The 14,944-nt window shown below is 37.5% G+C and overlaps 1 protein-coding gene across 5 annotated transcripts in view; it reads right to left on the bottom strand.

The window, feature by feature from the left end:
• ripor3 (RIPOR family member 3) overlaps positions 1-8,591 on the bottom strand; it is a 184,910-nt gene extending 176,319 nt beyond the window's left edge. For 2 of the 5 annotated variants that reach the window (XM_073061657.1, XM_073061661.1), the window contains exon 1: positions 8,528-8,560. The gene's annotated coding sequence lies outside the window, so the exon portion shown is untranslated. Of the gene's footprint in view, positions 1-8,527 lie in introns of all 5 variants that reach the window. The other 3 variants (XM_073061659.1, XM_073061664.1, XM_073061658.1) reach the window with 3 other exon arrangements.
• Positions 8,592-14,944: the final 6,353 nt, after the last annotated feature.

Below are 14,944 nucleotides of genomic sequence, written 5' to 3'. Positions count from 1 at the left end.
AAGGAAAACATAAGATCCAACTGCAATGAAAGGTTAAGAGAGATGAGAAACGTAAGAAGTGCATGTAAATCAGAAAACACTGCAAGATGAGCAACATGTTATTCAGAAAGATAATTAGATATGGTGATATCTTTTTTTCTGCAAGGATATCTAGAAGTTCTGATTTGTCTCTGGCCACAATGGTGGTGAATAATACTTGCATCTTGCCAATAAGATGACAAAGCCATGCCTACACCTGCCAGTTAGCTGCTATTGCTTCCAATTGTGTATCATCTTATCAAAATGGAGAAGCGTTCACTTGAGTGGCATGAAATACTTTAGAGTGATCTGTCTGTCATGGTTGCTAAAGGTGTGATGGTACTTTGTAGTATGTGATAATTAGATATGCATGTTGATGGAAATGTTACATCTTAAGTTTAGATTTGGTGAGATATAATATTTGAACATCGTGACCATACACATAAATTTATTGAATTGGATCACTGCATTCAAGACTTCAAGATTGATTCCTAGTATCAACCACTGCTGCTGTCTTCTATGAGTTTGTCTCAAGGGACACCAGTATGGATGCAGGATATCTCCACAATTTTTCTTTTCTTAATTGACTACTGATGCACTTCAAAAAAAAGTGGAACCTCTGCTCTACCATCAGGTCTAATTTTTTTTTAGAATTTCTCACAGGTCACCTTTGGCTCCAATAAACTTGCCAATGTTAGTTACAATCACAAATGTAACTCTTGTGTAAGCTAGCTTTGAGTTGTACAGACAGGAAGAGGGTGAGTGCCATCTTTAGAATGATTGGAAGAATTAAAACATTTCTAAGTGAGAGAGTGCTGCCAAAACAGAGGATGACCACATTACAGATTTAAAAGTAGGTCAGAATAAACTCTTATGACATGACATACTAGGAACTTACAGAATACGCCTCAGAGTACTTTAGTGAAAGAAAGCACACCAACTAGAGATCACACAATGTAGCACAGACTTGATTTAACTCAGGCTAATATTAAAGTTGTACTACTGCTGAAGTATCAGCCAAGAAGCAGCAAAATCAGAAATGAATACCTGCTGAATTCATTTTTAATGAACATGCAGAGCAAGGTACTGTATTTAGTACCTATATTTTATGTAATAAATGTTAGTAAATTGTGCATCATGATCACTGTACCCTTAAGCGTTGATTTTGCTCTGAAAACTACTCATTATTCTGAAATATCAACTTCAGCCGATGGTGCGCAGTCATGAATTTTATTTGAAGTATTTGTGACTTTATCCAATGTTTAATAAGAACTTCATACTTGAGCTAATTGATATTTAGTGGCTAGAAGGATGCAACTTCAAGTTTACTCATCAAATTTTAATTTTGGCAACAAATTGATGATATTTAATAAACAAAGAAGGTATTTGTCCATGGTAAACTGAGGACATATTAGTTTTTTGAATGTTCATTCTAATTATTTCAAAAGTATAAAAATTTGCAGTATCTACATAGTAATTTACTCAGTAAGATTACCAAGCAGGCACTAAAAATAAAGGTATTAATTGAATGATGTCTTAGTATCACCAATAACATCATGATTAACTCAATATACTGTAGACATTGTGAAGTATTTTATGAGATTTGGACCAATAATAAAGCTCCTTTACATATCTATACTTCGGTATATTTTCAGAAATATTTTTGCAAAAGTGTTCACAATAGAAATATTTAGCACAACAAAGAATATCCACAAGTCCTGATTATAGAAAAGTTATTTTAAGTCAATAAAGTGCAAGATATTTTTGGCCTAATGTCTCACTTTAAATTTATAATATGTAAGAAACTCCTGCTCTACTCATATTGTTACTATAGCAATATGCCTCTCAAACTGATAGGAATAATGCAACCCTGCTATCTTGCGTTCACAAGAAGTGAGTCATAGTGAGTTGAGACTGCATAGGCAAGATAAAAATCTTATACAACAGTTGGTAGCATGTTCCATGATGATATTTACTGACTCTGTTTAAAGGAATTGGCTGCAGGATCATTAGCCCACTGAAAGCATGGTACTGCACAGGGCACCCAGGATAGTTTGCCATTAATGTTTGCTCCTGTGCATGTACATCATACAACTTTGGCACTTTGATGGAAAGCAATAACAATTTCTTCCTATTAGTTCACATTAAGTTCAAGTAATTCCAGGAATCCAGTACTCATCTGCCTGAATCTAACTAAAAGTGCAATCATTTCTCTAAACAGGAGATGACTACTGAATCTAACCTCTGTATAAAGTCACTGAGCAACACTGGGAGTACTCTCCACAGCCACTGTGTCAGAGAGGTGGGAGCAGGCTCTGTAAGTCTTTGTGGAATATGTGGACATCCGTAGGGAAGGCATGTATAACAATGAGTACAAAACACCATCAAAGGCCAAGATGATCTGCCAATTGACCAAGGAGGCCCTTCAGGAAGTATAATGACCTCACATTTATGATCAATGTCTTTAAGTAACAAAGTCTTTCTGTCAATATCATCATTTCTTCATATGTACACAGAAGAGCAACATTTTTCTGTTGAGGTTTGTAAGCATCTATACGGTACTTCCAAATGGAGATTAAGACAAAGATATAATCTTTAACTTGTTTTGAGGGCAGGATGTAATGAATGGTGCATTGTTTGATCTACATCCATAAACAGAGAAACGTTCTATTTAGATTCTGTTCAGAACCATTCATATCCTTTGAGGCAGGTAAAATACAGGGAATAACAGTCCCTTGCTTCAAGCAGTATTTTCAGACTAGAATTTATGCCACTAAACCTCACAATTGAAATGAACAAGCACAGGACATCAGAGGTAGAAGATGACAAATTTTCAACAGCTTAAAATATCTTACAGAATATCATAGCTAATGTCATCAAAGACATTCCAGGTAACATAGTGACTCTCAAAGGAATCCATGTATACCCACACCCTTACTGTTGCTCCCAATCCAATACTATAATGCTCTTCTCATACTTAGAGTGCTGCAATCACAACAGCCAAATCATCTTTACAAGTTGTGACATAATCAAGAATATCTTTCCTCTCTCTTAAAAGTGAACATCATTCCTAACTGCAGACTAGAGGGGAAGAGAGGTGTGGACCAAATGAAACAAGCATATAGATTTTATAACAAAGTAGCAGAATCAGTAAATAAAATGGTACTTTCTGCTTCTTCTGTTACTTCTGGTCCTGTTTTAAGACTTATTATTTCTCAGTAGCCATATGAGCTATCATTAAAGACCATGAGCAATAATAAGATCTTTGCATATTTACTCCTACTTTTGCACAGAAGAATACTATTTATAACTGCAGATAGCAGCAAAAGACTAGAGAGGGAAGGACGGGATGGGTAGTGCATCCTGTGCTAGGAGGCTCAATCATTTGAAGGAAAGTGTGCCCACAATCTTGGGCTTTGTTACCAATATAGTCATGTTTAATTCTCCATCTCACACCATACTTTCCTTTCAGTCCATAATCACCTCTGCCTTATAATATGAAGATGCTCAAATATGCTCCTCATATTAACTGTGCCCCACCATGACTGTGTGTTGTGCCCTTTTCATTTCAGATACACAAGAAATACCAATTTAGGCTACTACTGGCAGTGAAACCATAACAGTCAGGAAAGAAAAAAACATTGTAGCATTCTACCTTAAACAGTCATCTCGTAAGTATAAAAATGTAAGGATGTGACTAAATGTAGGGGTTATATGCATTTTATTAATGGATTTGCCTGATAATATGCATATAACCCCCCGCATGAATTAAAAAAGTAATGAATGAAACCAAATATAGATTCTATGACAGTGCCAGATTCCCTAGAATCACTAACTCAAATGCCACTTTCTGTACACATTCTCATCCTGCTTTAAGACTCATCAGTTCTCAGAGGCCACACAAGGGATCTCTAAAGATACCAACATATCACTATGATTTGCTGAGCCACTTACTGGCGAAACAACTCACTAGGGAGCCAATATCATGTGATCCTAACCCCACTTAGGACAAGCTATTATTAAGGCTATGGTTATCTTAAACCTTAAAGAGTGCATTATGGGTTCAGCTGGTTCTGACCAAGGAGACTTTTGCAGAATGACCAATGCAGGATAAAGTAATTCCTAGGTTTCACAATGGCACTGAAAACTTTGCTGGAGGATATAAAAATTAGGAATGATGTCCTTCATCTTCAGAAAACCCTCCAAATATACCTTAAAAAGATAATGGAAAGATTGTTTGAGATCAATGGCAGGACATGCCAAGAATCTGGATGCAACACTTTAAAAAATTTGATGATCTCAGATGTCTGATCAAAATAAATTCATTTTCAAAACCCATTTTTTCTCTAACCATACCACTAGTCTCACATATCTCAATATCAATATTTGCCCTAGTACACAGCAGTTAACCAAGCATAGCTGCAAAATTGCCCAGACAGAATGCAGGACACTTCTCTGCAGGAAATGTAGCATACAATCTGAGACAAATTAATGGGGAGAACATTAGTGCTGCATGTTATTAGGACAGCTTTGCTACAGTTGTGGACAACAGCAGAACTGAAATCATCCAGAGTGGCCTTAACTTCATGATCAAAAACTCTTTCTCCTTCTTGTCATCACCCCCTCTAACTAATTGCCATTCTCCTCTGATTTACAAGTTGTATATGCTGTGAGTATGCATTGCTTAGTTCTCCAACACTTCTGCAATTATCCTTGTGCAATGTTATAGGAACTTGGGTAGATAGGAAGAAACCATTTAACCATTCAAGCCCACTTCAGCAGTCAATATCTTGACTGATTTATAATCTTTTATTATATGTTATAATAGGTAATTATAGGTAAGCCTAGTAATTTCTAAGGCAGGGACATGTTTGGCACAACTTTGTGGGCCGAAGGGCCTGTATTGTGCTGTAGGTTTTCTATGTTTCTGTTAGCTAGAAAGGAGCTTAAGAAGAGACTTAGGAAGGCTAGGGGGGGTGGGGGATGAGAAGGCCTTGGCAAGTAGGATTAAGGAAAACACCAAGGATTCTACTAAATAAATAAATAAACAGACAGATAAATATTGACAACATAAGTTGTACATTCCTTGAGAGTGAATCCATAGGTTGTAGAATCAGTTCAGAGTTGAGGTGAGTGAAATTATCCATGCTGGTTAGGGAGCCTGATGGTTGAAGTATAATAACTGTTCCTGAACCCAGTGGCATGGGACATGAGGCTCCTGTACCTCCTTCCCAAAGGCAGCAGCAAGAAGAGAGCATGGCCTGGATGGTGCTTTCTTGTGACAGCGATCCTTGTAAGTGTGCTCAGTGGTGGGGAGGGTTTCCACCAGACTATATCCACCACTTTGTGGAGGCTTTTTCATTCTTGGGCATTGGTGTTTCAATACCAGGCCATGATGCAACCAATCCACCGTGCATCCATTGAAGTTTGTCCAAGTTTTAGATGACATGCCAAATCTGCACAGACTTCTAATTTAGTTTCTCGGGGTGGTGACAAAACAAATTGATGAAGGTGCAGTGGTGGATATGGATTTAAGTAAGACTTTTGACAATGTTTTCCATGGTAAGCTTATACAAAAAGTCATGAGGCATGGCAACTTGGCTGGGTGGATTGTTAAGTGGCTGGCCCACAGAAGGCAGAGGATGGTAATAGATGGAGCACATTCTGCCTGGTGGTCGGTGAGTAGTGGTGTACTGGAGGGATCTATTCTGGGACCTCTGCTCTTTGTGATTTTTATAAATGACTTCAATAAGGAAATAGAGGGGTGAGTTAGAAAGTTTGCAAAAGACACAAAGATTGAGGTGTTGTGGATAGTGTGGAAGGTTGTCATATGTTACAATGATATATAGACATGACACCAAGTTAGGAGAAGTGGCAGATGGAGTTCTATCCATAAAGGTCTGAAATGATACACATCAGAAGATTGAATTTAAAGGCAGAGTACAAGGTTTGTAGCAGGATTCTTAGTTGTATGGAGGAACAAGGGGATTTTAGGGTCAAAGTCCATAGATCCCTCAAAGGTGCCACACAAGTTGAAAGGACGGTTAAGAAGGTGCAAGGTGTGTGAGTCTTCATTAGTCCAGGGATTAAGTTAACAAGCCGAGGAGTAATATTGCTCTATAAAACTGTGGTTTGCCTCATTATGAAAAAAAAGTGGAAGCTTTAGAGATGGTGCAGATGGAATTTACTAGGAACCTGCCTGGGTTGTGAACTATGTCTTATGAGGATAGGTTGAGTGAGCTAAGGCTTTTCTCTTATGGAATGACTGATCATCAGAAGTGACTTAATAAAGAAGTGTAAGATTATAAGAAGCATAGGGTATCCAACATCTTTTTCCAGGGGCAATGATGGTCAATACTAGACAAATGCTTCCATGGCTTCCTCTACCGTCAAGATGAAGCCACACTCAGGTTGGAGGAACAACACCTTATATTCCCACTGGGTAGCCTCCAACCTGATGGCATGAACACTGATTTCTCTAACTTCCGTTAATGCCCCTCCTCCCCTTCTTACCCCATCCCTTATTTATTTATTTATTCTCCCCCTTTTTTCTCTCTCTGCCCCTCTCACAATCACTCCTTGCCTGTTCTCCATCTCCCTCTGGTGCTCCCCTCCCCCTTTCTTTCTCCATAGGCCTCCCGTCCCATGATCCTTTCCCTTCTCCAGCTCTGTATCCCTCCAATCACCTTTCCAGCTCTTAGCTTCACCGCTTCCCCTCCTGTCTTCTCCTATCATTTCGGATTTCCCCCTCCCCCTCCTACTTTCAAATCTCTTACTATCTTTTCTTTCAGTTAGTCCTGACGAAGGGTCTCGTCCCGAAACGTCGACTGCACTTCTCCCTATAGATGCTGCCTGGCCTGCTGTGTTCCACCAGCATTTTGTGTGTGTTGTTTGAACTTCCAGCATCTGCAGATTTCCTCGTGTTTGCAATTCTAGACAACATCTGTTTAAGCTAAGCCAAGGAAAGTTCAGGGGAGATGTCAGAGTGTTTTTTATACACACTGAGTGGTGGGTGCCTGGAATACCCTGCCAGGGATAATGATTGAGGTTGTTACAATAGGGACACTTAAAAAACTCTTGGAGAGGCAAATGAATTTACTGTAATAAAAATGGAGGGTTATGGGCTGTGTTGGAGGGAAGGATTAGATTCATTGTGGAGTAGATTTATATTGGTTAGCACAACATCATGAATGAGGGGCCTGTGCTTTGCTGTACTGTTCTTTGTTCTAAATCAAGTTTGCCTGGTGAATGATTGACATCATGGTGCATCACCTCTGAATATTTCCTGCAGAAAATCGTTTAACACTTGTTAATATCCTCAGAAAAGGGCATGATCCTTTGACAGCATTTGGGCATACTGGAAGTATTTATAGGTCTCCATGAATGGCCTCCAACATGCCACCAATCTGACAAAAGCTTTTAATTAATTAAAATTCTGATAAGAATAATCTTAGTTTAGCATACACCTTCAGTGGGATAATGTTATAATTAAAGCAGATGAACATTATTTGTCAAAAAATTCAGCTTTTCAACAAAGAAAATTGTTTCTTACCTTGGGGTTATTTTACACAACTACAATCTATAAAAAGTAACAATGTACTTAAATCTGACAGTGCAATTTGGTTTGTGTTTTACTATCACTTCATGTGGCATTTTATGCCCAGCACAATGGAGAAATTGTTATGAGAACAAGATAAATTGTGTTTATAATGGAAGGGCCTGTATAAATTTTCTGTTATCTTAACAGCCTTAATATAAATGGCCACGGTTTTCTCTACTGTACAACGTACAATATAACGTGCTTACGATTACATACATTACTAGCAATTTGTTTTTCATATGTAATACTGTAAAAGGATTAATACTAGTTAGCACTAGAATGAAAATCAAAATCCATTTTGAAATAAATCACAAATATTTTGCAATATTTTAGAATGACAGAATCTTGTAGCACAGAAAGAGGTTAACCTCTCCACTGTGCTAATAGTGGGACATTGAAAGAGTTAACAAATTAGTCCAGTTCCTGCTTTATTCCTGTCATTTTACACATATGCACTTCCTTAATAACTATGCATTCAATTTCCAATTGAAAGTTACAACTGAATCTGCTGCCACCAGCTATTCAAGAAGTGCTTTCCAATATGTTTTAACATTCTTTATTTAAAACAAATGCATATAACGTGTTAGTGAGCACTTTAGATAACAAAATACTGCAGATAAAACATGCATCTTGGACTCAGTGAAATTTAGAGTACAAGACTGATTCAGGATTTGTGAAACCATCACTTGCTGCAGTTAAGATTCTTCTCTCATAGAAGAATTTCACATCATATCAGTAGGGAATTGCAGTGAAGTGTTTCAGACCAGTCATGTTCAAAACAATTTTTTTTATAGTGAAGAGAAGGAACTGGATTATGGGATAAAAATGATTGAGTTTTAGAATAATTTACTTATCTTATACAGCTAATTACTTCTCTTGGTAATTTTATCAAAATTTTTCTTTGCTTACCTCTGCGTAATGTCCTGATGCCTTTATTCCTTCTGAGGTCACATGTGACTCAATACGTTTTGGGATATTTTTGAAATAATGCGGTGTTTACGAGAATTACATAAGGCACTGCATGCATGTTACTGATAACAATATATCTTAGGAGTGGTACTTGGAAAGATTATCAAAAAAGAAATTCTGAGAAGCAATAAAGAACTTTCTGTTCTGCGGTGCTTCAACATACTGTCACTGAACAGGATGGAGTTTAAACTCTATATTTCCATCTATTTCCTGCGGTGCAGTACAGCTAACTCTGGAACTGCTAAAGTAGTACTTAAATTAACAGTATGCTGACTCTGTATAGTGTTTCCAGTATACTATCAGCTGCATGCCATAAATCAAACATCTGTTTTCATTTTTTAACCGGATCTTATGGTTTTCTCTTTTACCTGGGATACTCTGGAGAATCATAATAATTACTGCAAACATTATGTTTTATTAAACTTTGCTAGAAGTTACATATATGTAAGAAAAAATATCCATTGCTCTGGAGGTATCTGTTAAAATATTTGATGTTGAGTACTGTAAACAGAATTTGCAACATATCTGTAACAGTAAAGTTGGGGAAAACCATATGAAGCTTCTTTTCCAGAGCAGTCTAACTAGATACACACACATAACAGAATGTCAAGACTACAACATTGCATCCTTATACATGTTGCTTTGTTCTCTGGTAGAGCGTCCCTTTACAAATGATGCTTTCCCAAGAAAAAAATTTAATTGCTAAGGTTAGCTATTTTAAAATGTATATGTAGCTCCCCTAATGGAATACTGGGTAAAGAGCAATAATATTGCAACGCTAAAACTTCAGATCTAATTAAGTTGCAATCCTGTGGCCAGCTATGAGATCAGAGCATCAGGAACTATAAATGCTCGCAGAAAGTCTTGGTTCAGAATAATAGAAAAAAGAAATCTCAAAGCATTATTATTCCTGATCATTATCTAATAATCCTCACTCTGCATAGATTTGGTTTTAATACATACTCACTGAATTACAGCATGCATTGTTTATCAATGACATAATAAAAGACCTCTTCAGAGGGTTTGGGTGGTGAGCCAGGAGAGTTTACTAGATCAAATGACTGCTTGCTACTTTCCGGAATGGAATCAATGAGCAATTCGTGCAAATCCGACTGTAAGGCAGTATTTACTACTGATGTTGCAGTGCTCGTTGCAGCCATCCAACCGACTGCCATGTACGAAGATTGCTGTTGCCATGGCTATGGTTAACAGACTGCAGAAGCACCACTTTGACAAAGTAGCAGGACTTGCTGTCCTCCCCCAGGAACACAGCACTTTATCTGCTACTCCTGCCACATTATCGGTCCCTTTACCTACCAACCAGCAATTCTGGATTGTCTCCATTAATGCCAAAATGAAATAATTCAGAAACAGGCTCTTCTGAATCAAAATTCTCAAGGTTATCCTGCCTAACAATCTGCTACAGTATTCCCTCCACTGAGAGGAGGCAGCCTTTCATCGACCATGCTGCACTTACTAGCAGGCAGGTTTAGTGTTACGGCATCAGGAATGGGGAATGCTTTGTGAAGATCAGGCATAAGTGGAGCACAACGCGTAGCTGTGTTTTAGTAATATAGTATGATTTCATTTATAAATTTATTTTGGAATCATGACTATTGGAGGAGGGCATTTACTTTAGCATTTTGAGTATGGCAATACTGTTGAAGTCATTTACAGATAGTAAGAGAAAGAACTGCAGGTGAATGGGAATTATGTTTCACATGACTTCTGATGAATTCTTCCATAATTGCCTGAAACATGGGTTTCTCCTTGCTCTGTGATTTAAGCTGCGACTGCTCTAAATGGCAGATTTCATTAAGGGGGTCTGTAATGAAATGCATATACCAGATAGACTGCTCTTCATTTAGCCTCTGATAACTCTAATGGCATGAATCTGAAATCCATTAACACAAGCTGATTTTTTAGGACAAGGAGAGCTTTGTTTTCATGATCTGCCCCAACAAATAAGTCATGCAATACCCCAAACGGTTTCTTAAACATCATGTAGGAATGTGGACCCAACCATAGTTGGAATTTTGATAGATGTTCCATCAAAATGTTGATGATAAATTTGGAATCTAGAATAAACAGTAAGTTACTTTCAGCACTCTTAAGTTTAATACTTTCTTTCTTTTACGAAGCCATTTTCATTGAAGCCAAAGCAGATGATCTGCATAATGTGTTCAATGTAGTTCACAATTTTCAACAGAGAAAAGCTTAAAGCATTAACAACTTAGGATAAATAAAGAAAACAATGAAAAGCCATGATAAAATACTGGTAGCATTTTTCCTTCAATTGATCCCAGTCTAATAATTTACAATCAATTGCGTGAATTTTTATTTAACTTGGAAATCTAAAATGCCATACATTTTTGAATTTTTGATTATTTCTGTTTTATGTGCAATTATCACAATCCTTTTGCATATTTGAAAGTCTGACAGTTGTTTGTGTACCACCAAAAACTGTGGTTTATAAAATTTGTAAGGCTATCAACATTCAGCATTATAATTAGGAAATTTTCCAGCAGATTCTAAAGCAAAAACATGCATAACATGAAAATTTGTCATTCCTTACTGCTTCCCAGGGCGTATCACTACAGACATTGCCAAAGTAGTCAATACAGTACCAGTAAACTGGAAAAAACTAACTTTTTATACATTATTATCATTTTAATACTAATGAAAAGGTTGTACCCAACCTTGTTAAATAGAAATTTTTTTCTGGCCAGTGGTTCCAAATAGAACCATGGATATTTTATCTATTTATATGTGAGCAAGTTCAGGACTTTCATGCAGAGATCCCAAATATATTCAGTTTTTGAACACTACATCTGTTAAATTTGCTTCATGAAGCTTTATCTTTAAGATATTCCCCAGCATTTACACTCAGTAATCTGCTCATCAATTTCAGCAGGAATTGTGCAGCTGCAGGTTGCACACAAATCAATTGATTTATAATTCAATTCATAACATTAGAAAATAAACTGTGTTTGACCTTTTCACTTTTTCCACTTTTAAGAAGAATTTTAGCAATTTTTAGTTTTTGTTAACTATTCACAATGCTTTCAGTACTTTGTAATGTCTGTGAATGTCAGGAATACTATGAAAATCACCTTAAAGCTTCTGTAGAGAATAAACACACAAAATGCTTGAACCTTGAGCTTTAGAAGCTATATATATTGATAGGCAATCCCTCTTACACTGAAATCTATTTTTTATGTTTAAATTCTCATTCTCACAGAATGATTACCTGAAAAGTGAATGGATTTTAAATAATAAAAGTAAGTTAGATATTTTTTTTATTTTTTTATATGGCATAGAATAGGCCTTTCCAGCCCTTTGAGCCATGCCACCCAGCAGTTCCCAATTTAATCCCAGCCTAATTACAGGACACTTTACAATGACAAATTAACCTCCCAGCCGGTGCTTCTTTGGAGCATGGAGGAAACTGGAGCAGCTGAAGGAAACCCACATGCACATGGGGAGAACGTACAAACTCCTTTTACGGAGCGGTGGGAATTGAACCCCAGTACCTGTACTGTAAAGCATTGTGCTAACCACTACGCCAGTTTAATATTGGTTGTGAACAAAATAGTTATTCTAAGGTTGGCACCCTTTAGGAATTGCTTGCCTCTTAACTAACTGCTCCCTGATCTTCACATCTTGTGTTGTCCAAAAATAGATCTTGATCTGCACATGTTTGTTCAAGTGTGGCCTCTAGTACACAGTTTTGAGTTGAAGCCAGTGAGATTCCTTCCCCGGACTCAATAGATATCAAAGCTGTTAGTATGCTTTGAACCAATGAACATCTGTGCATATCGTTCATAGTCACAGAAACTCCATTGTACTCAAGACACATAATAAAACTCTTTAAAATATTAAAATACTGAAGAGAACATTTTCTTAAAATTTTAAACAATAGATCCACATACTAAGTAACTTAAATAAATAAAAATATAACTACTTACCCTTCTCCTGGTAACTCACATCTTCCATCCTCTAGGTGAACTTTGCACGGAATCATCAGTCAGATTTCCTAGCCCATGAAGCCAGGAGTTCAGCAGAAGGTCACACTGCCACACTGGAGTAGCAGAGGGAGAGGCTTGCTGAAGGTACCACCACTGGTCAAAGTCAACATTCTAAACTGGGGCTTCAGCAGGGCCACATGGGATATCCCATCATTAGAGCTTGCAATGGGTCAGGTGATCCATTATATGTTTATTCAGAAGGTCCAAGTGCAATCTATGAAAAGCAATACACATTTTGTTTGAGCCCTTTGTGTATCAGGTGTATAAATGTGTGGAGTATCCAATGGACTTCATCAAAGACTAAGAACTCACTAAGCACTACAGCCTGGCTACTTGAACCATGCCCAGTGTGTTGACATCAGGAAAGATAGGTCTTTGCCCTCAGGTTGAATCAGGTCATTTCTTCATAAATTGTTGATCATAAATTAAAAATCTGCTGTTTTAATGTTTTACAATAGATAAAAATTTATCATTTATCCTCATATACTGTCTTACACCACCTAAGTCAGTGAAGAGGGGAAGTCTGGCATGTTTGACACTTCGTTACCCTGCACCCACTATAAGGCAGCCTCTTGGACAAACAATTGCATGTCACTCAGCTGCTGCCAATGAAAGTTGATGCTAAAAGGACAAACGCTACAATTCAGACTCAGGATGACCGTGGGTCAGAGAGTAGGTGTGTTTGATTGTATGAATGGGAAAAGAATCAAACTCGCCACATTAGGGATTTTCATAGGAAGGATATTTAAAAGATAGACACATATGGAATCCCTGTAGTGGTGAGTTGAGTGACTGCTTATCAGGGCTAGGAGGGTTTTGACCCAAAACGTCAATTGTACTTTTTTCCATAGATGCTGCCTGGCCTGCTGAGTTCCTCTAGTATCTTGTGTGTTGCCAAGACTTTTGACATTGGTTGATTGGGCATCAAAGGATTTCTAATGAACTTGGCTCAGACTGTACCTGACTGGCTATAGTAGGGCTAATTTCAGGTCAGATTTAAATTTTATAGCAAGCAGATTTCTATTGAATACCCACATTGTAGAAAGATGATGCAGTAATATTTCTAGTTACACACAGAAAGGAATATTGCTGTTAATCAGTGTCCAGCCTTTTTATTTCTCAATACCTGACTCCCCCTACTGGATAACTGCTGGGAAGCCAGCCCTACGGTAACCCAAGACAAACACAATGAACTGCACACATCAATATACTACACCTCTTCTTGAACAAAGGTGCATAGATTAAATTACTCTTCAACTTAGGAAATAAGAGTTACTAACTCTTGCACTAAAGTAAACAGCTCAACACTATAATGAGTACAGAAGATTACTGTGCTCACTTCTGGAACTCGTTACCCAAATAACAATTCATAATTAGATATATCTAGTTTAAAAGTTACGTCTCTCCAGTGGGTTCTGTGCAGGACCAACAGATACTGGACAGGCCTGGTCAACTTAAGATGATGTCATTATTGTGATAATTGAAGTTTAGAAACTGTAGAGGACAAATTAGATCTGAAAAAAATGTGATGATAGGTTTAAAAATGCAACCCTACAGATGTCATTATGGTTATCTTAGGTGTTTTCCAGTATGCAACAAAGAGCCGAGCCAATTTTTAGGAACAAGGAACAGACAAAAAATCTTGTTTTATCCAAACACTTTTGAATGTTCCGAGTGGCATAGTGGCACATATATTAGAGTGCTGGCTCAGAGAGCCAGAGAATTGAGTTCAATCTTGACTTCAGGTTCTAGTTGAGTGGAGTTTGCACATTTTCCCTGTGATCACATAAGTTTCCTCTAAGTGTTCCAGTTTTCTAACATTCCAAAGATATACCGATGTAGGTTAATTGGCTACTGTAGATTACCTTTAGTATGTAGGTGAGTGATACAATATGGAGAGAATTTTTAAAAAAGTAGTATTGTAGGATTAGTGTAAATAAGTTGTTAATGATCAAAATGGACTTGGTGGGCCAAATGGCCTGTTCTGCTGCTATACATCTCAATGACTGTATGTTTACATTGTCTGTTCAGCTGCACCATTAGTTGTATCATATAGTAAGCAGGACATACGATGGACCTCATCGCATTTCAGGAAAAGCTCAAATTTGGTATGGCAAACTAAAATCATTGTCTGCGACATGCTTTGTTTGTAATCTTCGGTATGAGATGCAAAGAGGCACCTCAGAAGATGTACAGATTGTCAGTGGTTATCAGTTGTGTGGGAAGCACTCCAAGTCGTTTCAAGGTGACATCAGTGATAGCTAGTACATGCTGCTTGCCCTCTTCAGCTTAGCCTATATAAAAGCAGTCCCTCCTTCAGTAGTTCAGA

This window comes from Hemitrygon akajei, chromosome 11, assembly GCF_048418815.1.
Source record: "Hemitrygon akajei chromosome 11, sHemAka1.3, whole genome shotgun sequence".
NCBI classification, from domain to species: Eukaryota; Metazoa; Chordata; class Chondrichthyes; order Myliobatiformes; family Dasyatidae; genus Hemitrygon; species Hemitrygon akajei.
The sequence above is the reverse complement of the archived record's forward strand: the minus strand, read 5'-3'. Positions and strand labels throughout refer to the sequence as shown.